This window comes from Protopterus annectens, chromosome 11.part0, assembly GCF_019279795.1.
Source record: "Protopterus annectens isolate FY-2018-M chromosome 11.part0, PAN1.0, whole genome shotgun sequence".
NCBI classification, from domain to species: Eukaryota; Metazoa; Chordata; order Ceratodontiformes; family Protopteridae; genus Protopterus; species Protopterus annectens.
The window spans coordinates 614,445,690-614,472,526 of NC_056745.1; the positions used below are offsets into that span (position 1 = coordinate 614,445,690).

A 26,837-nucleotide genomic window follows, 5' to 3' on the forward strand; every position below is an offset into this window, starting at 1 on the left:
ACCATATTGCCATTGTGATGGACAAAGGAACATTATGCAATCAGATGTCATTAGTATCCCCAAATGTGCACACGCTGATTGGACAGTGCATCCAGTGGGTTTATATTAGATAAACAAAAGTTTACCTTAATGAACATTCCAATAATTTAAAATCCTGGACCTCAAACTCGCTATTGTGGGGGGATGTGCCCCCACACACCCCCTTTATATATATATATATATATATATATATATATATATATATATATATATATATATATATATATATATACCAACTCTGAGATCTCACTATAGTTGTTTATCTAATATAAACCCCATCCAGTTTGCCCATTGTAAATTAAGCATATACCAACAGAAAAAAAAAACGAGTGCCAAAGTACCATTGAGCAGCCAGAATTTCTGTTAGTATCCTCTCAGGAAAGAGGAAAATATGAGAAAAATCATGCAACTCTGCAAAACTAAAGAAACAAAAACATTCCTGATTTCTTTTGTATTTCTACACTAGCAATGTCTTTTGGCTTTCCCTGTTTGGGGTCACCACATCACATCACCAGTTCGCAGATTGATTGACAGTGGTGTTTTTACAGTGTTGATTTGCCAGCCTAGCACCCAACCTTCACAGAAGGTGGACACATACACATACACACACACACACACACACACACACACACACACACACACACACACACACACACACACACACACACACACACCCACACACACACATACCTACCTGCATGTCTTTAAAACTCACTCGACAGGGGAGGACATGTAGACTCTGCACAAAAGGAGCTTCAGATGATAATTGAACTGGAAAACCTCTTGCTGTGAGGTGACAACACTAACTGCTGTTGTATTTCTACACTACCCTTATTAAAATGTTGATTTTTTTAAACTGAAAAATGCTGACTAGATACAAACATCTGCCCTGGAGAAGTACAGCTACTGCTAGATCATCTAAATAAACTCTACTAATTTTAAGTTATGAAGTCAGACTGATAATTATTGTGTGCCTTATACTTACAGTCCAGCTGATGCACATCGTATTTCTAACATTCTTAACTGGAGTGTTCCCTGAGACTGACTCCTACAGTTTTGGAGATGACCTGTCCTTCTCTATTAAAAAAATAAGCTATCTGTTTTTCCTATAAAGAAAAAAAAGAACGGAATCAGTGGAAATATGCAAATAACTTCACAGATTTTAGCCATTATTGCTCTTATTTTCATGCATGTATAAAGGTTAATATGGTCCAAGTCAATCATTTCCACTATAATGTTATCCTGACGAGGCCTTCCTTTCAGCCAAACCTGTCTTTTCTCCATTACAGGAACCATGTTAGATTTTCTTGAAGGGAATGCAGCATGACAACATGACAGCATGATATGTGTCTTAATAGACAGGATGAATAAGTTTGATAGCAATGTTTGAAATTTCATGTGAAATTAACCGTTTTATTTTTTCTTTGCCTGGTAGCTAACAATAAATGCAAGGGTACTGAAAGAATTGGTGGACATACCACTAAACCTTTATATAAAAATGCTCCATAACATCTCACGTCAGTATCCAAAGAATTACGGATGTCTAACAATAGATATCATCCAGTATCTTGTTGCCAGTGTTATTTACCTGGTGATGTTAGTTTTACCAAGGATAAGACTGCAGCACATTCAGGACAGTGGGTCCAACTTTTCATCCTATTGATTCTGTATCTGATATTGGACCTTTACTTGTGGATTCTCACCGTGCTGAGTTCTATGATGCTGGTCTGACTTTTGACTTTTTTCACACACTCAAGACCCTATAATACATTTTAACACATTTAACTCATTAAAGAAGAACATCTGGTTATACAGATATATACAATCTAACAACAGATATGTTTTCATGTAAAGAATCCTTTGCTAGCATGACAACAAATTTATTTGTGTAGCCCTTCAAAATCTGTAAACTCCATTGTTAGAGAATTTCTTAACACTCTTTTTTAGAACAAAAGCTGTCATATTCAGGTGGATTAAATGATCATTTTTGTAAAACCTGTAATTTCAGTATATAGACTCATATCACTGTTTTTGTATAAAACAGCAGGAAAGGAAGGCCTCCAAAACAATCTTCCACCCTGAGTGAATTGAATAAAAGATTATTTTAAAATTCAGGTGTTTTTCTCAATGATATTTTAGAAAATTTTCAATGATCAAATGCCGTATGAAGAGAATAAATATGGTTTAGAAATCTCTAAGCAATAATTGTTTTACTCTCGTATTGCTCTTAGATGGAAATCACTTCAAAAAGTGCAGTTAAAACAAACAAAATCGAAAAGCTATCTTTTTAATATTGAACCTTTACATGCATTTTAGGGTCAGTGTAGAAAGATTTCTTGTTCCTGGTCATAAATTCCTTAAGTGTAAAACGTTCTGTTGTCATTAATGCTCAGTAAATCACATATACAAGTTTTCACTTAGCAAGAAATTCAAGAAAAGTAAAACTAAATAAAGGCTGATCAAGAAAGGGACTAAGATGTTAATTTATTTATTCATTTTTAACTTGCTTACTGAGGTACAGCATTGATCTCAATGTACCAATTTCAATCTCAGCCTGGCTGTACAAAGTGCATAAAACAAAAAATGCAAACAATATAAAGAAAACAAAAAATTCAGCTTAACGCACTGAGGATATCACTAATGACCCATATACACTTACTGTGCTTTTCTGTAATGGCTTATTAAGTGCAGGATCCCATTTTTGTAACAAGATAACTTCTGCCAGACTAAAGTACAATATGTCAAGACACACATAAAGTAAACTTGAACCTTACAAAAGTAGGAATAAAATTATCCAGTACTCATGCATACATTTACTCTAGATCATTCATATCTAACTTCTATCTCTGGTATGTGGAACACTGCCTCTCACTATGTGAAATAAATGGGAAAAATGTGGAACATTTACTACCATCTTCCACTAGGAAACTCACTGCATGATTAGTAACTGTTTTTCATACTTAAATTTGTTGCTAGATGAATTAATATGATTCAGTATTATTTACCATTGTTGTTAGTTACACATTCTTAGCAATGCTTGCATGTCAAACTCTTTTAGTGTGGAACAGTATGGAACCTGGAACTTTTAAGCCTCAAAATGAGAAACACTTCATAATGAGGTACAAATGAGAAACATGCATCAGACTTTCAGAAAAATAATAGAATTAGTTTTAACACAGAAACTTGAGAACTACTGTTGCTCCTTTTCATATGACTGACGGTTATGGTACTCTAAGCTAAGAAGGCTGGACTAAGTTTGCAACATAAGGTTGTAGCCAATCACAGTAGACAGACTATATGTTATTGCCACACAGGAGAAAGGCAAACTGTGTCAGTAGGTTTGATTGTGTTATGTTATCAAATACACTGAGGAAAAGGATTGAAATGCTATTACTATCCTGGATATTAGTATATCAGACCATAAATTGATGGATATTACTATATTATACAATAAATAATTTTTACGAGATCCTGAAAGCCTGCCAGACTAGCTACATCAAAATCACTTTGTCACTCCTATAATCACCTAAACCAACTTTAAATTATTCTAATGATTAAACCATTTTTATGTTCACAGGTAACATATTCTACCTTTGTATGACTCTAGAAGAAAACGAAGACAGTTTTGTCCTCCCCCTAATCTCATTTGCTGTATGTATAATTTTCTAGATACTTTCCTTTATAATCATTCTCTATAAATCAGTTAGCAAACTAGGGTAGTTTTGGTGCATACCATTTTGCCATAACCTCCAGTCCCCACCCAAAAGAGTGCTGGGGTGCCTGTTCAGGTTCAAGAATCAGGTGAGAGGTGAATAGGGAGGAAGATGTCAATGAGGTTCAGAAGGATGGAGAAACAGTAGGCTCAATAAACAAGTTAAGCCTCATTTTTATTGAATCTAGTGAAACAATGGTTTTGGACATGGGTAATCACCAGTTACTCTTACAAACTCTAAACAAAATATCCCTTAGCAGCCATTCCATACAACGGTTTCAATCCTATCTTAGTGGTAGACAGCATGCTGTGAAGTGACAGGATAAACTCTCCTCCCTTCTCCCTGTCACCCTTGGTGTCCCCAAAGGTTCCATACCAGGTCCACTTCTTTTCTCCCTTTTTATAAATGACCTTCATATTGCTATCCCAGATGCTACCTGTATCCAATATGCTGACGACTCTACCCTGATTTGCTCAGCCTTAACCCTTTACAGACCTGCTTACTCTAACCCAGAAAACCTTTAACACAATGGAAAACTGGCTCTCTAAGCAACAACTACTACTAAATCCAAATAAAGCAAAACTACTGCTCTTTTACCCTACTCGTAAATCCCCCCAACCCTCATTTAATATTACATCCAACAATGGTGTAATAATCTCACCAGAAAAATCTACCAAACTCCTAAGTATCACAATTGATAATAACCTCAGATTTGACATCCATGTTAACCAAATTATTAAAAACGTTAATAAAAAACTGGGGTCACTATACAAAAATAAAATATTCCTTCCCCCTTTAGCCAAGACTACAATTGCCCAGACACATCTCCTCTCTACCCTCCTCTATGCAATACTCACTAACCTGAATAAGGCTGAAGTCAACAAACTTTCTAGTTGGCACAATCAAATTCCTAGGTTTGCAACAGGTACTCTTTATAGAACCCATCACTGTCAGAACTTGCTTCTCCTAGGGTGACTAGAACTCCCTTGGCTAATTCAGTATAATCAATTCTTAGTAGCCTATAAGATTATTCATCACCCTGAAAACACACCTTCCCTCAAAAACATTATCTATCCCTACAAAAGTGCTAGATCACTTTGATCCACCTCTAAACTGCCGATTCAATCTGTCAAAGCTAACATCCTATCCGGAGACTCTTTGTTTGTTAATGTAGTTGCCAAAATCTGGAATTCACTCCCAATCTGACCTTACTATGAATCACTCTCTTAGCCAATTCAAAAAAAAAAAAAAAAACTGACCCAGTATTTTAAAACTCAATGGCTATGCCCTTGCTCTGCACTCACCTAATAATTCACCCTCACCCACTTTATCTATAACTACATCCTATAAGTACCTATCTTCTGACTTTAAATTTTTGTCTATGGAATTAAAACTGTACCATAGTATCTGATACACTGTATTTAGATTGCTTATAAACACCTTTTTACAAGAATTATATGTAACATATTTGTACATACTCCCAAAATGTAGAAACTGTACTCCTGTATATTGCTGTAATACTTGTTTTTGTCTTTATATATTCTCTGTGTTGGAGCTTTTCTCCCCGGGCCTCCACTGAAAATGGACTATCCTGGTCAACAAATGTAAATAAATAAATAATAAATAAACAAGCAGTGTTTTCTTTGACCCACTTTCTGTCAGTTAGTAGAAGGGTTCCGAGTAATAACAGCATGTTGATAAGGTAAGGCCTTCCTAGAAATTACTGGTTGTGGGCCCTGCATTTTTTAAACCTGATGGATAAGAGTTAGCTTATTACAGAATATGCCATTTTAAAATGTATGATGTGCCATGGATACATGAAGCAGAACTGTTGTCGTCAAGGCAGCTTGAGTGAAGTCATGATTTAGGCTCAGGCATTGGCCTGAGTATGATGGTAAGTTAATGGTTATACCAAGGTGGCTGAGTAGATAATGTGAAAGTGATGAATGGCAACTGAGAAAAAAAGTTAGTTTGTGTAACAGAGACACTACAACAGGATAATATCGGTGTATTGTTAAAAACAAATGACGACAGCACTGTATGTTGTGATAAAACAAATTCAGATAAATGTTAGGAGCATTAGAAAGATGTGTATGTATGTACGTGTGTGGAGGGCTGAGCTTGAAATATAGGTAATTTCTAGAATTTCTTGCAGAATATGCATAAGAGAAATCTAGAAAATATAATGAGCATTATTCCCATATTAACTAGTGAATTTGTGGTCTAAATTGCAGGAGTGGCAAGAAGTTGCCAAAGCTTAGAGTTTAAATAGGAAACTGTGGCTTGGTAAGGTAATCAAAACTAACCAATGGTTGTACAGGCTGTTTCAGCAGATATGCATGCTGACAGCCATAATATAGGTGTCCAACATCTTCAGAGATTAAAGTGAAGGTGGAGCAGGCTTTTTAAAATAACATTGTCACAGACATTATATATTACTGAGATAAGTGGAGTGAAGACCATCTCCAACATAGCATCATAGTCAGTTAAGATGTCAATATATGTCACTGATATGGTATCAAATGGCTACTGCATTTCCTATTTCTAAATACCACTATTATTTCATAATCCGAGGCTGCAGAGTATTGAGTAAAACATTTAAATATATATCAAGAGATAATTACATACCTATTCATTTTCATCTCCAGAACATCCTTTATGTAGACCCAGAGCAGAAATGCCTGTGGAAACAAAAGCAACATTTTTTTATATGTCTGCCAAAAAAAAAGTCAGATTTCTGGACTAATGCTGCACAAAACAGAAGTGAGATATAAACCATGCATAATGCAAGATGTGAGGAATTCGAAGCTCTCCTCATATTGCTTAATTGCACATCATACTTAGTCAAAAATGTATATACTTTGTAAAATATGCATTTCTTCTGTTTGTTACTCATATCACTTTAGTACATGCAATATTTATCTGTTTTGTATTTTATTTCCAGCAGATAGTGGCCTACAACATAAGGTCCACTGTTTCAGCCTTTTCAGCCATAACATTATTACATATATGCCAAAGAAATAGCAACATCCAGAAGGGATACAAATTACATTATGATATCATATTCATTTTATTTGATTCTTTAGTTTGTAATGCAATGCCAAGAAAAATAATCCAATAAACTGCCATTTTAGAGTGTAGGAAATTATTTGGTACAGTACCATTGAAAGATGAGTGAAATAATTATATAGATGGACATTAGGAGGTATGAATGGTAAATGCAGACTAGGAAAAACTAACTGCGGGAGTAAGTGAACAATTGAGTTAGCTCAAGTAAAATAATGGTTGCTTATAGGATACCACTAGTGGTAGCCCTTTCCATGTCCATGATTATAAGTGGCATTTCAGTGGATCTGTAAAGATAAGTATACTTTAATAATGTGGGTCTATATTAGAACATCGAAGTGTCAGGTCTTCAAATGTTCTAATATCGATACCTAGTAACTGAAAGTTGAAAACAGCGAATTTTTAGATAACCAAATTCTTTCCTAGGGAAAGAATTTGGTTGTCCATTATTGTCGTTTCGCTATTTTCTGCTCTGCAGTGGAAAGTTAGGTCGGGCTCAGGTAAGTGTGCGATTGTGTGGACGTGAGGGTTAGGGTGGGATAGGTGAGTTAGGGTTAGGGCACGGGTCAGGTAAGTGTGCGAATGTTTGGATGTGAGGGTTAGGGTGGGATAGGTGAGTTAGGGTTAGGGTGCGGGTGAGGTGTGTGTGTGATAGTGACGGACCTTAGGTTTAGGGTTTGGGTTAAGGTAAGTGGGTAGATAATGGTTTATGTACAGTTTAGTGTAAGTTTAGATGTAAGATTTTAGGTGTATGTGTGTGGATTGCTGTGTGTTTGGTGTGTTTGTGTTGTGTGTATGTGTTTTGGAACAGCAAATTATTTCCCTAGGAAAAAATTTGATGTTCTAAATTTTCGGTCTTACTGGTTTTTGGTTACTAGGTGTCGATATTAGAACATTCAAAGACCTGAAACTTCGATGTTCTAATATAGACCCAATAATGCAAGGAGATAGAACAAGGCTAGTACATACAAAGCTGTAGAAAGCATGAGACAAAGGTGATGAAATTAGAAGAATAGTGTAAATCTGGCACAATGACTCTGAATCAATAACCATTAAAGCATGCAAAGCAATAGCAAAACAAGACCCTGGGTAGTCATATCAGATGACATAAAATAATTCTGTGAAACTGTGAAGCAGCCAGAATAGGATACTGGGTATATTAGATGTATCAGCAGTAGCAAACAAGTATGTTGTTTTTTTGATATAGAAAGTTCTTGATATAGAAGTGGATCCATTCAGAGTATTGTTTACAGTTCCAGAGATCTCAGCTTTATAAGGATGAAGACAGAATAGAGGTAGTTCAGAGAAGAACAAGAACAAAAAATAGCTGCATGTTCCTCCCCAAAAACATATAAAGGCAGATTAGAATAATATAGTGCAGTACAGGGATGTGGATCCAAGACATGCCTTGAGGTTACTGCAAGTCATAACATTTTGAAACCATAGGTCACCAATGTTGTCTTTGGTTAAGGTGAATAGTAGGAGACAGTGTTGGACAGTGTCAAACACTTTGTGTTACATCAACAAAGGTTGCTCCATTTCATAGTCCTTTGTCTGTATTGATGAGAATGTCATCTGTTAAAGTATGTAGGGCAGTCATGGTTCTTCTTCCAGACCAAGACACATGCATTGGGAAGTAATTGTTCTACATTTCTTTATGTACTTGACTAAATGGTTGGAGACTAGCTATTATATGATTTTTTACCTACGATGGACAGGGATCAGATATTTCTACAATCATTGGTGCAGATGGTATTTTTTGATTTTTGGAACTTGCCTGATTGTTGCAATTTTCCAAAGGGCATGGTGACTCCTAGTGAGACCTGAATTAAAAAGGTGTGTTTTTTTTGGGGGGGCACAGAATGTGGTCTTTAGCTAATTGAATGAGTCAGTGGTGGAGGGTGTCTGTTTGAGGAGGGCATCCATATGGATTTTGACAATGGCCTCTTTGTTTTTTTTGTTTTGGTTGCTTTAATGTAAAAGAGGAGGTTGTCATTCATATGTTGTTGAGATGGACATGAAGCAGAGTGAGGAATAGAGATGCTAGGACAGATGGCGGTATTAGATATCCTGAGGAAATTTGGGTGGTCTACTGGGAGTGTCCAACCTACTGTCTTATTTACTAGATACCAAAATTTCCTTGTATCTTAATGTATTCGGGGAGTTTCTAAGTGAGTTAGCTTTGGGTATTGTGGTGGGATTTTAGTTATTTGTGTAGCAAACTGTAGTATTCTTGGTTTTGTTTGGCTGGGCTTCAAAGCAGTATCCTTAAGTTTAGAGAGTGATTTGATTTCCATAGTTAATTTTGGAGTCTAGCAAACAAGGATAAGAATGTGTCTTGAAGTGAAATGCAAAGGCTAGTCAGATAAGTAGCAGGCATTTTGAGGTTTTTGAGGTTAGAAATTCTTCCCAATGGAAGAGAGAGAGAGAGAGAGCTTTTAGGGCCTGTTGATGCTTTGAGTGGAAGATGGAAAGCTGGAGTGTTTGCTTTTGACTTACAGTTTGTTATTTTAGGTGATAGGGCTGTTGCCACTTACTGAGGGTGGTTGAATGATGATGTTACGAATGACAGATGGTTCTTTGATGATAGTAACATTCAGGAGGCTGTGTTTACAAACTGTAGTCTTGGTCTGGTAGTCTTGAATAAGTTGAGACAACCTAAGGTTGGTAAAGAAGTCAACATAATGTCTGAATTACAGGGATTAAGAGCATTAATGTTAAAGTTACTCAGGATGAGTAGGCTTTTATATGGACTGTTACTTTAAAGTAAATCATGGATCAGTATTTTAAATTTTAGAAGGTTGGCTGTAGGTGGGGAAGTATGTGACTCTTATTTATAATGGGGAATAGTTGCTCAGGGTGAGGAGATTTTGTTCTGGGATTATAACTGCATGTTTTCTTTAAAGAGGAACATGGTTTGATCTCTGGTTTTGCTTCCTAGTCTCACACTGAAAATGCTACTAAGTTTTGAAAGTAAAACTTAAGTTTGTGAATATTAAGTCTAATACATGATTGTGTGGTAGCTGGGATGTCTATGTTATTAGTTTAGTGATGGAGACAAATTTCTTTCTTTTGTTTAAAATGCAGCTTACATTAATCTTGGCAATAGAGCATGTTTTTAATGAAGTATGCTGTGTCCCTGGGTTTGGTTTCATAAACCTCCTTAAAAGTAGAATTTGGATGATTGGTATAAACTGCCAACAATATGTAACCTTCTCTACAAGAGGTAAAAACACACTTGATCAAGTGCACTCAAATATCAAACAGGCAGTCAAGGCAGTCCCCCATCCCCATCTTGGTAGCTCAGATCACATTTCTCTCCTGTTTATCCCCGCCTATAAACCAATGGTAGTAAGGGTAAAACCTTTCAGGAAGCAAATAAGGATCTGACCTGAAAGTGCTGTCTCAGTTTTCAAGACTGCTTTGAATGCACTGACTGGAATCTAGTTAAAGAAGCTGCCTCCGCAAATCAATGTATTAATTTGGATGAGTACACTGAAATGGTTGTGGGATAGATCACAAAATGTATTGAGGATGTCACTGCCATGAAGGTTGTAACCATCATAGCCAACCAAAACCCCTGTCTCACCAGTGAAGTATACGAATTACTGAGCGCAAGTAATGCTGCCTTTAAGGTTGGAGACAGAGAGGCTTTGAAAAAGACCAGGGCTAGCATGAATAAAGGTGTGAGAGTAGCAAAATGGGCCTAAAGTCTAAAAATACAGACACCTCTCTGACCAGAAAGATCCCAGCAGCTCTGGACAGGGATCCAAAACATCACAGACTATAAGCCACCATCCATCCGATGTGATGACAACCCAGACTTTTTAAACAAGCGAAACATCTACTTCGGCAGATTTGTGGAACTGAATAGAACCTCATCAGAGAAACTGCCCACAAATGAAGATGCCACATCACTATGCCTCAACCTGGAAGAAGTACGCAAGAAGCTATGTAGGGTTCATCCAGGCAAAGCAGCTGGTCCAGATAGGATCTCGGGGAAGCTACTTAAAAAGTGTGCTAATCATCTAGCACCAATCTTAACAGACATTTTCAATAATATCACTCAGCCAGGAAAAAGTGCCCAAATGCTTTAAAGCCAACAACATCATCCCTTTGCCCAATAAACCATCTACAGCATCATTAAATGATTACCAGCCAATTGCACTTACCTCAGTAGTGATGAAGTGTTTCGAAAAAATGGTCAAGGATCACATAACATCCTGCCTACAGTACCTGCTATATTTGATCCTTTACAATTTGCATACAGGCCAAATAGCTCTACTGCGAATACTATAACCTTAACACTTCATCACACCTTGGACCACATGGAAAATAAGGACTGTTATGTATGCATCCTGTTCATATACATCAGCTCTGCCTTCAACATGGTTATTCCACAACAACTGCTGTCTAAGCTGAGTAAACTTGGCATAGAAAACACAATATGCGACTGGATCCTCAACTTCCTGACAGAAAGGCCACAAAGAGTTTGAGCTGGAAAACAGCACTCAAACAGCATCATCCTAAACACTAAGGTCACACAAGGTTGTGTGCTCAGTCCACTTCTTTTCACAGTTCTAACACATGACTGCACATCTATGCATCAGTCAAATAGAATCATCAAATTTGCAGATGACACCACAGTAATCAGCCTTATCAAGAAGGAAGATGAGGGAGCCTACAGGGAAGAAGTGAACAAACTCATTCATTAGTGCACTGACAACAACTTAGCACTAGATGTTGGGAAAACCAAGGAAATCATCATCGATTTTAGGAAGAAGAAAAAGCCACTCACCCCTATCTTCATCATTCATGCCGCAGTGGAGAGAATAAATAGCACCAGATTCCTAGGCGTACATATCTCACAAGACCTAGGTTGGGCCACAAACACTTCCAACCTTATAAAGAGTGCTCAACAATGTCTCCACTTCCTTAGTAGACTTCATAGAGCTACCCACCCCAACAAATCCTACTCACCTTCTACAGAGCCACGATTGAGAGTGTACTAATAAGCAATATAGTTGAAGGGTACAAAAAGTGTTCTCAAGCTAATTGTAAGACACTGGATAAGTTTGTTAAACAGGCCACAAAAAACATTGTCTCCAACCTTCAATCCCTACAGAACATATATTCAAACAGATGCTATGGCAGAGTCCAAAAGCTATTGAGGAATACACACCATCCGGCTCATGCACTGTTCAAACTCCTGCCAACAAAGAAGCTCTACAGAAGCATTAGATGTAAGACATCCAGTTTCCATAACAGCTTCTTCCTACATGCTATCAGACTGCTGAATGACAAACCCATAGCCTAGCACGCTACATAGGTAAATATTATTTGTGTGCAATATGTCATTGTTGTTTACATAAACTCTCTAAATTGCTCACTTCATATGTATCTATCTGCACTATGAAAACTGTGAGCTATAAGTTTATGGTGGTGGGTAAGTTTATGTGTGCTTCTCTTATTTATTATAGTACTGTTTTTTGCATATCCTTATATTTCTACTGTCTATTTTTGCTGTTGTAGTTGTGTTTCTGATGTAAATAGAGCTTTCACATTTGTTTTACTTTATTTACTTTTTTGTATCATTTTTTATTTATTTGTATTTTTATTTAATTTAATATATCTTCCTTCTGTAAAATGTCATTCTTATGGTACAAGCCTGAGTATTGAAATTTCATGCAGTGATAAGCACTTTGTCTTCTGTGTTGATCTGTGTGACAGTAAAGTTTGCTTTGACTTTAATGAAGAAGAAAAAAATAGCAGAAGATGATGTAGGAAACGCCATGTGATTTTCTAGTAATAATGAAAGTGTATGATTTTGTTAATGTGCTCATGTGGTTAGGCATAGTATTGTTTATCAGGTGGGATAGATGTACTGGAGTTTGGGAAAGTGGTGTTATGGGTGAGATTGTAGATGTGCATTTAAAATGGAGAGATTGGAAGTTGTATTCATTGGTAGGACATCTGTGGAGATTATGGTGTGTACTTACTTCTAGTAGAGTGTATAATTTGGTTAGAGTTGAATATAGATTTGCTTTTGCTGGCATAGTTAATTGGATTTTGTGCAGGCAAAGGTGCATTGTTATTAGATATGGTGGTTGAGGTTTTAGTGGGCGGGGCGAAGGTATTGAGAGGGAGAGATTGTTTGAAATAAAGGTTATGATCTGGGTGACTTGAGGGTAAGAGGGAAACAGAGAAAGCTACAGCAACTGGGTTAGTGGGAGTCAAACATGCAGTGAGCTGCCACTCAAGTGCTGGACTACAGCACAGCACGGAAATGTTTTCCCCGAGGTAAGAAGCCCTGAAATGTTTATGAAATAGCATTTTTTCACTATTTTCTTTGCAGGAAAGTTTACCACTGCTGATGTCATTGCTTAAATATGGAGAACTATTTGTTTACAGAAGAGAGGGGCCTACTAATGCTGTTAATGTATTCATTTACTAAGAGTGAAAGCAGCATTCTGTCTCCTTTTCTTGTATATTTCTACAAGCACAATTGTTTAATGTGCAATACTGAGGGAGGTTCCTCCAGTAACATAATAAAACCTGAATAATTTGAATTTGTGGCTTTAATACTTCAACTGAGAAGTCACAGATACTTCCAGTACTACTTATAGATAGGTTCATATATTAGTACTAGGCTAACTCCCCTTATGGGCTATTTTCAGACTAGCCAATTATCCCTTGTGAGAATCAAACCCTGCACCTTGTGTGTGTAAACACCTTAAGCATTATGCTAGCCTCCTACCCCTATTTAAACAGGTTCATAGGTGTGTACTAGCCTAATGACCACTAATGCCATGCATCCCAAATCTCTGACAAGTTCTGGTACCCTTGGTAAGTGTAAGTAGGGGCTTTGAGGATGAAGCATTACAAGCAGGGACCTGGGCAATGAAGCATTTATCAGCTACTTGTGACCTTTAGAGACATAAGAACCAAACCAGGGATGAATTTCCTTTACCCCATCCAATTGTCCAAGTTACACTTGAATTGGGTTAAGAAAGAACTCTCCTTCTCATGGATGAGAAGCCTGTTCCAGAGACTGGGTAGTCTCTGGAATACATACCTGTCTCTCCAGCAGGTATTAATTATATCACTGGCAAGGTTTAAGTCTTTAGAGCAAGGTCATTCTGGTGCAGCTTGTTTTGTGGATATGCAGGAGGCCCATCACTGTGGGGGTCCGATGATGCCTTGTATGCTGTGCATATATATCCCCTCAACAGCCTGTAGAAAACTGAATGAAGGGATAGGGCTTTGAGTCTGTCTGCATAGGACATGTTATTCATACCCAGTATTCTTTTAGTGAGGAACCTTAGCAGACGTTCCAACTGTTGGATGTGCCTGGTTAGGTACATACCAAATGGGGCATTGTACTCAATGACAGGTCTGACAAATGCTGAATACAGTGGAACAAAGACCTCCTTGGACTTAGATGCCATACCTTTGTTTATAAGTTGTACAACATAGAGTGATTTCCTCACCACAGTAGGCATATGATGGATAAAGACTTGATAGCTGTCTGCGTGTGTCCCCAAGTCCTTGACTACTGGGTTGACTCTTAAGGGTGGGTTGTCAATATGTTAGTTACCAGGTGTGACTGACTTCCCAAAGGAAACTATTGTGCATTTCTTGGCATTTAGTTTTAGAATATGGCTCTGACACCAGTTATTTGTCTGTGTCAGCCCTTCTTGAAGAGCATTAGTGTTGGTGGGAGATTCTATGACTGTTCCTAATTTGCAATCATCCACAAATTTTGTCAGCCAGGGGCCATTGACATTGGCCAAATCTTCACAGAAGTAGATGCTTATAAAGGATTAGTTCTAGGACTGATCCCTGAGGGACTCCTCTGGTAACTGGCCTCTTTGTAGTGGTAGACTCCCCAATTCTAACTTCCTGGTTCTGTCTGTGAGCCATCTGTCTATCCATCATGAGACATAAGGGATTATAAACCCTTAACCCTAACCTCTTAAGTTTTTTAAGGCAAGAATGGTTTAAGTACAGAAAAAAAATCCTTTATTGACTTCTGAAGCAGTATTACTGCAGTAAAAAATAACATGGTTCTAGTAATTCAGTCAGAATCAAAAATATCAAAACTATCTTTCCCATCCAAGATATTTAGCAGCTCACAACACTTCCTATACCATACCAATAATTACAATTCCTGTACGTCTTCGCAATATTTGCTTGTTTAGGGTCACATAAATACTTAGAGAACAGCAGTGAATGACCAGTAGTGACTATGTGAGTGCATGACTGAAACCAGACAGTAGGGAGAGCAGGTTGTGAATGTGTTAACTTTGCATCAGCGTATCAAGAGGGTATTTAAAGTCATAGTAAGCAAAAATATTTTCCTGTCATATTGGCAGAAGTAGGTCAAGAACATTAAAAAGAAGTGGGATGAGATAAAAACCAGAAGACATTTTTTAAAGTGGGACAAGATCTGTGCTGCCCCATGTTTAAAAGATTAAAGATTAAAATTACTGTCACTATGCTACATTGGAATAGTTTTTTGATTTTTATATTTGTCTCTTACTGTGCTGTTTTATGTTATTTACTAGTATATATAGTGGAGCTTTTCTCCTCGGGCCTCTGCTGAAAATGGACATATATCCAGCCAGACTAGCCCGGTCAACAAATGTAAAATAAATAAAATAAAAAATAAATAAATAAAGTTAAAAGTAAAGAGTACATGCTTTTCCTATACTGGTCACTGCCTTTCTTTTACCATGATGACACAATGATAATCTCTATTAAGTGAGTGAGAAATGATGCTTCAAGTCTATTTGAGTGACGTTAGTTTCCTGAGTATGTTGCTGGAAAAGATGCACATGATGAGAGAAGAGGCATTATACGCAGTGACACGGGGTCAGCATATCATTTTCCTACTTAAAGGCTTAACTGGATTCCTTGTTTAGCAGATAGGGAATCCAATTACAAGTATCTTATGAGAAGGTTATTTCTCTTTTTACTGAAAGAACATGTGGGGTCTAGTCATATTTTCAGGTAGTTAATTAGTTTACATTCTGTTGTTTTAATGAAGTGATGGTAAGCATAGAGTCCTTTTATCCTACTCAAAAGGTAATTTATTTACCCTGAAAATAGTACTGGAGTTATAGAACAGTATAATTTTTTTAATAAGTCTTGTCTAGGAAGCTGTTTACATTAATTGTTGCAGTAGGCAAGAACTGTCACGTCGGCACATATGCTGGGCTAGTTCGGAGCTATAGGATTATCCAAGGACCAGCTTGAGCTGGTGAGAGATTGAGCCCTTGCAGTGAAGTGCTTCTACATGCTAGTCTTTTTCTCATGAGAGTCTTCTTTGTTAAGATAGTTCTGTCTACTAGTCCATTCAGCTGAGAATCACATGTATAGGACATATATGTCTAAACATTTATTCACAAGAATTCCTGACTATTTTGTTGTGATTCTTTGCCAGATGTGACATTAGCTATTCCTCATTTTGAGAATAATGTAGACTTCAGTGCATTATTTGCATTTGCACTCCTTGCTCCTGTCAGTTTGTCTATTTCCGAGATGTTGGAGCAATGATCTACACGTATAAGTGATGAGGCCTATTTAAAAAAATGAAATAAATCTGTGCCCACTTTCCACCTTGAATAGACATGTATTTTCCCACCATGATGACAATGGAGTAAATCAATCATCCTGTTTTTTTCTGGATTTGTATTACAGTACAAATTGCGAATGCCGTATTACTTTTTTTTAAGTCAGCATTCCTTTCCTATACATGTCTCTTGTCTTTTACTTTCCCTTTACCATTCCTATATGTGAATCATTATCCTCAAGAGCACCTACTGCCTCACCAGTTTGAAACTGTTACATTGTTAACTATGAAGAGTAAGCCAGAAATAAAGTACTGAAAAGAGAATACACCGCATAGCATTTTCTGTCATTTGTGGCGAATTACTTCTTGAATTTGTTGGCTGAAGAATAATGTTTAATTGTAGAATAGATGCATAAGGCACTTTGGTAATCATACATTATCCTAAATAAAATTTCAAACATCAAACTGCTTCTTTCACCACTTTAGCAAAAATGCCGTCAAAAAGTATGTTCTTAGACCATAAAATCTTAATTTTTTTGAGTTTAGAGACCAGCTGCTATATTAGATTGTTCTTACAGAAGAAGAAAATACTGCAAATGATGTAGAAACGCATTATATTTTGGGTTAACTGGATGCAACAAAATACCTCTACATTACCCATGATGGGGAGCTTTACTTATATGAATCAGAGTTCTTTCATTAATTGTTGTTAATGAAGAAGTATACATGGATGTTGAGATATGGTAGCTAAAAACCTAAATCTTGCATGTTAATCATCTCATAAAAAAATCAAGAAAATCTTTGTGTTTTTAAATGCTGTGCTGGATAAAATGATATAGTTATTCTTATCAGTTATCGCCATACCACATATTAATGCCCCATCAGCACAGATGCCCTTCACCCCTGGTTTATTGCATTTTGCGAGATTAGATCCTCCAACCTCTTACATGTTTTGGCAACAGCTGCCTGACTAAAAGATTTATACATAACCTGGAGAAAAAATAATCATTAAACCTGTTTCCAAATCCTCTAAATCTTAATACTGTCATGATTTTTTTACCACTATTAATGTTATATACCCTTGATATAATACTTAAAAAAATTAATATGCAACCGACTTTCTGAATATCATTAAGCCTACTTGATCCTCTCTCAACATCAGCATGACTTCTGGTTTGATAGTTGCACCATGAATGCTCTGTAGACAATTAGAAAACATATACTGCAAACCATGAATAAAGGACAGCTATCTGGTTCTCAGTTCATAGACCTCACAAAGGCTTTTGATTGAACATACTTATTAAGCTCCCTGCAGTCAGCAGGAATCAACACAAAAGCAAAAAATGGTTCAAACCCTTCCTTTCTGACAGACGATTCAAGGTGCAAATAGGTTCAACACTATTCACAAAGTTTTCTAGCAAGATTGTGTACTGTCCCCCCATACTGCAATCTTTATTAGCACGCTACTTGCAGGCCTTTCGGACATTAACAGTAACACAATGCAATTTGGAACCATTCAAAGGATGGTCAAACATCAGATAATTAGGTTATTATCCGGATTATTATATTATATTATATTATATTATATTATATTATATTATTATTATTATTATTATATTATCCAGATTAACCAAGAGCTGATCAAAGCAGTGCAACACTACAAATGTTTGGGTTTATGGCTAGACACAAACCTCTGAACCCAAAGTAAGTAAACTCCCCATTGTTATGTCTTAGCTAAAAAGATCTCAAACTTTCTTTATTCTGAAGGAACAGCTGCATTAGCAAAGGAGTCTATAAGACTTTAGCCTTCAAACCAGTAGTAGCCTCAGAAAAAACAAACTATACTATGACATACTTCAAGTACTACATGTAGATGTATAACCATCTCAGATAAAAGAAAGCATCTTAGTTCTGTACTATCAAAAGCCAAATACCTCCCAATCAGTCACAGAACCACTTTATTAACTGGAGGCACACAAACCTATTTCCCTTCATTACACAATACTTTCAGAGATCAATGCCACATAACCTTAAATTCCTCCCATCTTCTACCCCTAATCTACAAACTCCCCATTAAACAAACTTCAAGATGCAAAACATTGTCTGTACTAATACCAAACATATGTGAATCCTTCCTACAACAAAATCTATACTGACCTGTCAAAAAGGTCACGAAAAATTAAAAACCTACTAATTTAAAGCATCACAATGGATTTGCTTCCTCCATTGTGTGATCACTGAATACATAAATAGGCTATACATACTATAGCTGTCCTGTTCCTTGATTAACTTGACAAAAATTGAACAAATTACATACCCTTCTCTTACTCTCATCTATTATTAATCTCTCTTCAACCTTCCTTTTCCTCCCAGCATAATCAGTCTCCTTTTCTTACCCAGTCTTCTCACTATTTCCTCATGCGTGACTATTTTCCATGCTATGCGTATATAGTTCATAAATACTGTGAAGGCATCCAGCCAGCCAGCTAGAATTTTGTCAATAATTTTATGTCATTTGTGAATAGTAATATGATTTGTATGCTTGTTTTAGAAATGTAAGAAAACTATATGTTCTGTACTGAGCTTCAAGATTGTAACCACAGTGCACCCTGTTGGAAAAGAACAGAAATGTGTATAAACTACATGCCTATGTAAATATATGTGTTGATGATGAAGGATGGAATACACAGAGTTAACTGGCAAACTCTTAAGAAAATAAGTAAGGAGTTTTACGATGTGTATAAAGTTAGTTTATCTCAGCTAAAAGACAGAATGTCTACAGCTAGAGTTTCTTTCTATTGTCTTAAGACAGATATAATTACTAGTTTCACATGTAAAGTGTTTTTGTACTGCTCTGTGACTTCTTAGCAGCTGTTAATCTTAGAGATAAGTATTTTTGACAGAGAAATGTTAAATTCTGTTGGTATCTGTCTAGCCTGGGAACTAGATGCAAGTGTCAAAAAGTGATGTCATCTAGCTAACCCAGCAGTAATGTTTATTATTAATTTAAGAACTGTTTCATAGCGAATGGCTGCGCATTTTGTATTTTGTTTTGGACCTGTAAACATCTTTTTAGCACTTCTTATCTATATCTGTCTGGCTCTGTAAGTAAGACATTTAGAGCATAGTATTTCTTAGAGATTGATAAGAAAATAGCAAGAGTGGTCTAGATGTTTTTTGTATTTATGTGAGACTGTTCTGCATTGTCGTTTTAAAATATTTCCTGTGATTCTGAACTCTGTTGTCACTGTGTTGATTTATTGAGCATTGTCTTGTGCTTTTATTATTTATTATTAAATATATTTAAACCTTTTAATTGTGGCTGGTTTGTTAGAGGTATTTAAGCTCTTAGTGTACTTGCATATGTATTTGATGACACTGTACAAGACACTCTAGAATAGCCTTAAAAGTTCTGGTCACACATCATTTGGTTAACAGTAACATTGCACAGTAGAATTGGTCACCCTTTGGGAAGGGCCTTGTGTAGCTGATAAGTAAGTAGTGGTTGATGGCAGTGATTACTACTTTTTAGTCTGGGCAGAAGGGGGCATAGCTAGTGAACCTGTGCCAGCCCTTCTACAGGAGTGTCTGTGTGTTTGCAAATAAATCAAATCTCAAAGTGGGTGTGGGGCAGCTACTTGGGCAGGGACACAAAGCACTGGTGGGACAGAGAGGGTGCTGGAGGTTTTGGCTTGACCACTCATCTGAGATCTTATCCCTATAGCTGTGCCAGTGGGGAGTCTTATTGGGGATCTGGAGAGAGGGGGAGATACCAGCCCCAGACTGACTGTGATCCCTGTGTGCTCTTAAGGGAAATTGTACTTTACTGTGTGTGAACTTGCCACCCTCCCAATGTGCACATCCCTCACTGGTGTTAGTGGTGAGGATTGAGGCTCCTTGATTAATGGGTCAGTGCATGGGCATCACAAATACAACAACATTTTTAAGTTTATTTTTTGTCTTTATAATGCATTGTAAAAAATCTGCAGTAAAGAGCTTTGCCTAACCTACAATCTCTTTGCAACAATCTATCATTAATGGAAAACTCCACCTTCTCCTACAGTTTAACGCAACTCTTAGGTAGCTTACCTGGTACCTGAAACCTGCTTGCACCTTTGATATCAAAGGAACAGAAAGACTGCAAACTTATTTTTTAAGCTTAAAGGAAAACTCCACCCTAGAACGAAAAAAAAATGTTTTTTTTACTCTATATTTGTCTCCTGACCAATTTTAACACCTTAAAATCACTCTAAAATATTGAACAAAGACCTTCAATTTAGTTAGTTTTCTGGCTGTAGATGGAAAACTTCTAAGTATAGTGTAAATCAAGGTCTGAGCCAAACATAAATGAGGGTGATTAGAGACAGAAAAGAAGCACACCTTTTACAGAAGGTAAAGAAAATAACAGTGATGCTCCCAAATCCCATTATATGTCAATGGCATGGAAATTCAAGGTCACTTCCTTATGTCTGGCATGAGTCATGCAAAGTATTATGGGAAGGAGAAAGGCTTGAGGGAGTACAAGATTACATTGATACATCAAGCCCCATTGGTAGCCATGTTGTGGAAACCAGGTTAAAATTACAAATAAAGCACAGAGTGATTTTGAGGTGTTAAAATTGGTCAGGAAACAAAGTTAGAGTGAAAAAAAAACAGTTTAGGGTGGAGTTTTCCTTTAACTTCTCACATAAGCTGCAGAGGAATTTGTCTACACCTGGATGACATACCACAGATACAGAGAATTTTGTAGTCAGGAGCTCAGGCTGCTGTAAACAAGACAGAGAGGTGTGATACAGTTTTCAATTGACTTTAGTGCAGAGATGTTAAGAACTTACACTGGTTCACAGCTGCTTCTAATGTAGCCATGCCTTTCAGAGCAAAACAGAACAATTAAATCAGTCAGTGGTTCATAGGCAGTTGTCACTTTCTTGACAAATTTACATAAGCAGCACCACAATATTGAAATGCTAAGCTTTAAATTGTAAAGGTTTGCTGTTTATACAACTTTACATTTTAAGATTACTTGAATTTAGTATCAAAGATGCCCTGACATTAAGGGAAAAGTCAGAAATATTTTTCTTGTAATTCTTGTAAAGTATAAGTGCATTTACCAAAGTGTAGGGGGAGGGACTGCAATTCATCTTGGACTACAAAAAGATACTTTGAACAAAGGCCTACAATTTAACAACTGTTTTGGTTGCAGCTGTATGATTCCTTAGTATACTGTAAAACAAGCCCTGAAACACACACAGAGGATCATTCAAGAAATAAAATAAGCAGACCTGTTACAGAAGGTATATAAGATGACAGTGACTGACACAAATCCCATTATATGTCAATGGCATGGGAATACACTATTATTTCCTTATGTCTAGCATGACTCATATACAGCAGACTTGGAATAGATTTTGGGAAAGAGAATGACTTATAAAGAAACATGATCAGATTGATATGTCAAGTCCCTTGATAGCCATTTTGCAGAAAACATATTCAAATTCTATAAGAAGCTGTCAGAGTGATTTTGAGAGGTTAAAATAACTCAGAAAACAGAGAAACAGGGCTAGAGTGAAAAGTAGATTTTTTTAGTTCTAAGGTAGAGTTTTCCTTTAACTGTAAACATATTCATTATTTGTCTGAATTTTTATAACACTCATATGAATTTGAAAATGGTCTATATGAATCAGTGTGTTTTACACTTCTCAACAAACAAGCAACTTTTAGGCTGGCATAGGTACCTACATAAAATAAAATCCCCCGATGATATAGCTTAATGCAAAATATTTTCAGGGTAAAAATGTTACACTTTTTCTTAATACCATTCCTTTCAGTCATATCTTCTTCAGATCTTGTAAATGGTGCATTTATACAATGCAATTTCTATAGAAATACACAAGAAAATTATTGACTACAACTTAGAACCCATTTTAGATTTTTTTGAAAGACAAACTTTAATACAAATATTTAGGCTTATCGCTACAACCTCTGCAGATGTGTTTTTCACTCAGGCTTGGACATGTTCACAGAACCAGCATACACTACTTAAGTTTTTGTCCAGTTACCAGTTTTAAGGATAGAATACCATGAACTACATTGCCACTCATGTAACTTTATGAAGAGAAACACTACTTGCCTTGATTGTAGCTTGAAACTAATTATACGCCATAGCACATATTTGTAGATTGCACAATAGTAGACTGTTTGCATTGTGATGCTTTAGGTAGAAATACTGACATTTTAACTGAATTGGTTCTATTACATAAAGGATAAATTATCCATCACAAAATTATATTATTCCTTAGATGCAAATAATATAATTAAAACATCGACAATATTGCCCCATGTCTGCTTTCATAACATATTCACTTTTTCCAGAATCATGTTGTTTGTCACCTAAACAGACACATTTCCCTACTACAGATCATATTGGGACATTTCCACCATGTCTTGGTCAGATTTTCTCTAGATATGAAAATATCACCCTGGTTTCACCAGTAAGGGAAAACGTTTTATTTATCAATCATTAACCAGGTAAGTGAACTGCTCCAAGGACCATTTTCAGCCATGACCCAGGCCACTAGAACAAAAAACAGTTACAGATATTGATAAGCTAGAATAACAAAAAACATTACATGAAGCAAAATGCAAAAACACATTTCAAAGGATAAAATATAAATGCCTAACTGAAATTTTGCATAATAATAAAATGACAAAGACTTTACCTAAGTAGTTACTAAGCAGGAGGTCTCGCAGACCACTGAGGAGCCTAGCACAATTTGTCAAATCACTGTCTGGTAAACTTAGCGGACCGGAGTTCCGCTGTGGCGACCCCTAACCGGGAAAAAGCCGAAAGACATGAACTGTCTGGTTAACTGACTTGCTCCAAGACACACGGAAAGAAAATGGAGGCTGACAGACTCAAATCCTGGCATACAAAAAGTAATTTGTTAATAGCTCATAGCCTTAATCCTCTGTACTAACTGCCGAATGTATGAACAAAAATTTGCAGCAGTGCAGTCAAAGAAAACAATGCTTGTATTTGTTCAGCGAGTATACAAAAACATTACAGATTGTTAAGAAACAATCAATTGAAATATGACTGCCTAACGAAGCATAACAGGAGAAGCAAAAATATCTATTAATATAGTACTGATCAGCGAAGCAGACAAATCCTCCGCAAATAGCCTGAAAAAAGCAAATGGACATTTGGCAGTTTTTCCATCTCTTTCAACTTACTGGTTTAAAAGCCCATGTTTGCACTTGTTTCCCATGTTTGCGCTTGTTTCCAATCTTTCCTGTAACTAGTCTAGTCCAGATACAGATTTATTATATCCAGGACTGTTTGTAAGTTTCTGAGCCCCCCCCCAAGCCTTTTTGTGTTGGTGGGAAGCTTTCTAGCTTATCAGTGGGAGTGGTAAGCACTAGGTAGCCTATCTACCACAAGAGTGGTTTCTGGCCCAGAAATTGTAGTTTATTGGCTGTTTGGGCAGTTTTTCCATCTCTTTCAACTTTCTGTTTTAAAAGCCTGTGTTTGCGCTTCTTTCCCACCTTTCCTGTAACTAGTCAAGTCCAGATACAGATTTTCTGTGTCCAGGACTGCTTGTAACCTTCTGAGGCCCCCCAAGCCTTTCTGTGTTGGAGGGAAGCCTTCTACCTTATCAGTGGGAGTGGTAAGCACTAGGTAGCCTATCTACCACAAGATCCAGGTACAAATTCTTAGTTTTAGCACTTGAATTTTCTTATTCGTGCTCAGCACTTGTTCTGAACTTGTTAGCACTAAATAAGCTACAGATTACTACGGCACTCAACCTTCCTCTTTACCTAGAGGAAAACAATTTTTGTACTTACTTTCCTCATGTGCTTAGAGAGAAACAGCTCTTATACTCACTTTCCTCACTTGTCTAGAGGAAAGTAGTTTTTTTTTTTTTTATTCAGGCATGTCCAAGGGTCAGCTCCCAGTGTTCTCTCCTGTCTATCTGATGAATCTCGGCATCTTGGGGCAATGTAGCAATTGTCTCATGTACACAGACAACCCTCTCCTCCAACCACCCAACACCACAACCTGTGAGAGATGCACTTATCTACCCAAACTGGAGATAAAGCTCTCTCTCCAACCAAGACTGAACTTGACAGTCAAGAGGACAAGGTAAACACTTGCGTCACACCACACTCATCACATAGTCCCACTAAACCTACACCACCAATATCCACACATAAAAACACAAAAACAGGCTCTCAATAATAATCTGCGAAACAATAGAGACCTCCAAAGCAGAAATGCTAGCAAACTCCTCCCCCCAACACAACCCAAATGACACATAGCCCACAGACTCAGTGTGCCACTCAACCACAGCCCATAAGGCAAAACAACGTACCCAGCACACTAGTCACAGGTGACTCTATAGTCATGCACACTGATGTCCCACTCACCAGGCTAAAGAAGGAGAAGGTTACTGTCAGCTGCCTGTCAGGTGCCAGGATCTGCCACATAACCCACGCACTCAGGTCACTCCACAACAAGTACAAATATGACTCTGTCATTGTCCATGTTGGTGTGAATGACCTGAGACTACCTCCCTGTACTACATGAAAAGAGACATGGAAGAGCTCTCTGGTCTTGTAGCCCAGGCAGGTATGACCCTAGCCCTGAGTAGTATCCTGCCATCGCCCAGAATGACCCGCAGTACAAGGACAAAATAATTGACTTCAACAATTGGCGAAGCTTCTGGTGTCATTCTAAGGGGATCCAGTATCTGTCTGCCTGGGACAACATGGTCGACAGACCACGGTGCTTTGCCAGAGATGGCCTACACCTGTCACCCATGGGATTCCGGATACTGGCTAAGGCTCTTGCTGCCCCTATAGTGCCTTTTTTAGGCAAAGTTCAAATGACAAATTCACCACCATAACAGGAACAGGCAAGCAAAAACTGAGGGTAAAGCTACTCAATGCTAGAAGTCTAAACCTCAAAATGCACTCCCTCGAGGCACTCCTTAAAATGGAGAACATCGATATCTGTGCAGTGACTGAGACCTGGTTCAAGGGTCCAGAGAGCACCCCCACATTACCAGGCTATAACTCATACCACACTTTTCGGTCACCTAACCTGGACAGGATCACCAAAGGTGGAGGTGTGTCCATATTCATTAAAGATATGCACACCTCCATGCTAGTTGCTCAGCATAATGAATCCAAGGTTATCCAAGTGCAACTAACTCTGGGCAAAACTTCAATCCAAATTGTAGCTTACTACAGATCCCCCACCATGCTCCAGGATTCCCACTCCTGTTTTCTTGATATACTGGAAAATATTAGGGTTCAACCAAACACCCTAATAATGGGTGATTTCAACTACCCCACCATTAATTGGGAAAACTACTCATGTACCAACTCCATTGCTCAATGCTTTCTGGAATTTATAAATTCCAATGCCCTGGATCAACTTACCCACACCCCACCAGGGGCAACAATATCCTAGACCTAGCCATTATCAACATGAGTGACCGCTGCTCCACACCTGAAGTCATCTCCTAATTGGTCAGATCCGACCATAAGCTAATCACCCTAGCTATCCACATCCTGCCCCCACCCCCATTAAGGAAATCATGGTAAAAAATTTCTCCAAAGCCAACTTCATGCTTCTTAAGACAGAAGTGTCGAACTTTATGACACCCATGCAGATGGGCAATACAGTTACGACTGCTGAATTATACACAAATGCACTCTAGAAGCACTTACACGAGTACATGGATCATGCTATCCAAAACAGAACCAAGACGCTATCCTCCAAAAAATGGAAGCCAATCTGGAGGTCCCCTGCCATAAACAAACTCTACAACAGAAGGGAGAAACTGTTGCAAAAGAGAGTAAAATTCCATGAGTGGAGAAGTTCCCTGGTCAGCCTCAGTAAGAAGCTGAGATCCTTTATAAGATCCTCCAAAGCTAGCTATGAAAACAAAATCACCACTGATTCTAGGGACAGCCATAAAGCATTCTATAGCTATGTCAAGAATCTCAATGACAACACCCAGATCTGCTCTGAGTTGCAGCACAATGGCATGAAAATTACAGAACCAACTGACGTTGCCAACATCCTGGCAGATAGGTTCAGTGCTAACTTTACCCTCTCTCACCCTCTAAAGGGCCCATATCTATACAGGAAGAATGCAGAGTCCCTGTAATAACAACTATGCAGGTAAAAGCTGCAATCTCTAAATCCAAAAACACAGCATCCATGGGACCGGACAACATCCCAGGCTGCATTTTATATGAACTTCAGAAGGAACTGGCTCCCCACCTAAGCACCATCTTCAATCATAGTCTCACATCAAGCTTTGTGCCCACTGAATGGTGCACAGCAACAGTTATCCCACTCCACAAAGGGAGAGCCACCACTGATCCCAGGAACTATCGCCCTATTAGCCTGATGAGCCTGGTCTGTAAGGCCA

The 26,837-nt window shown here is 37.6% G+C and overlaps 1 long non-coding RNA gene across 1 annotated transcript in view; it reads right to left on the minus strand.

Moving 5' to 3' along the window:
* Positions 1 to 26,837, minus strand: part of LOC122815521 — a 1,099,169-nt gene that overhangs the window by 677,051 nt on the left and 395,281 nt on the right. Inside the window, exon 2 of the long non-coding RNA XR_006366960.1 lies at positions 6,381 to 6,433. This is a non-coding gene — a long non-coding RNA (uncharacterized LOC122815521). The remainder of the gene's footprint in view (positions 1 to 6,380; positions 6,434 to 26,837) is intronic.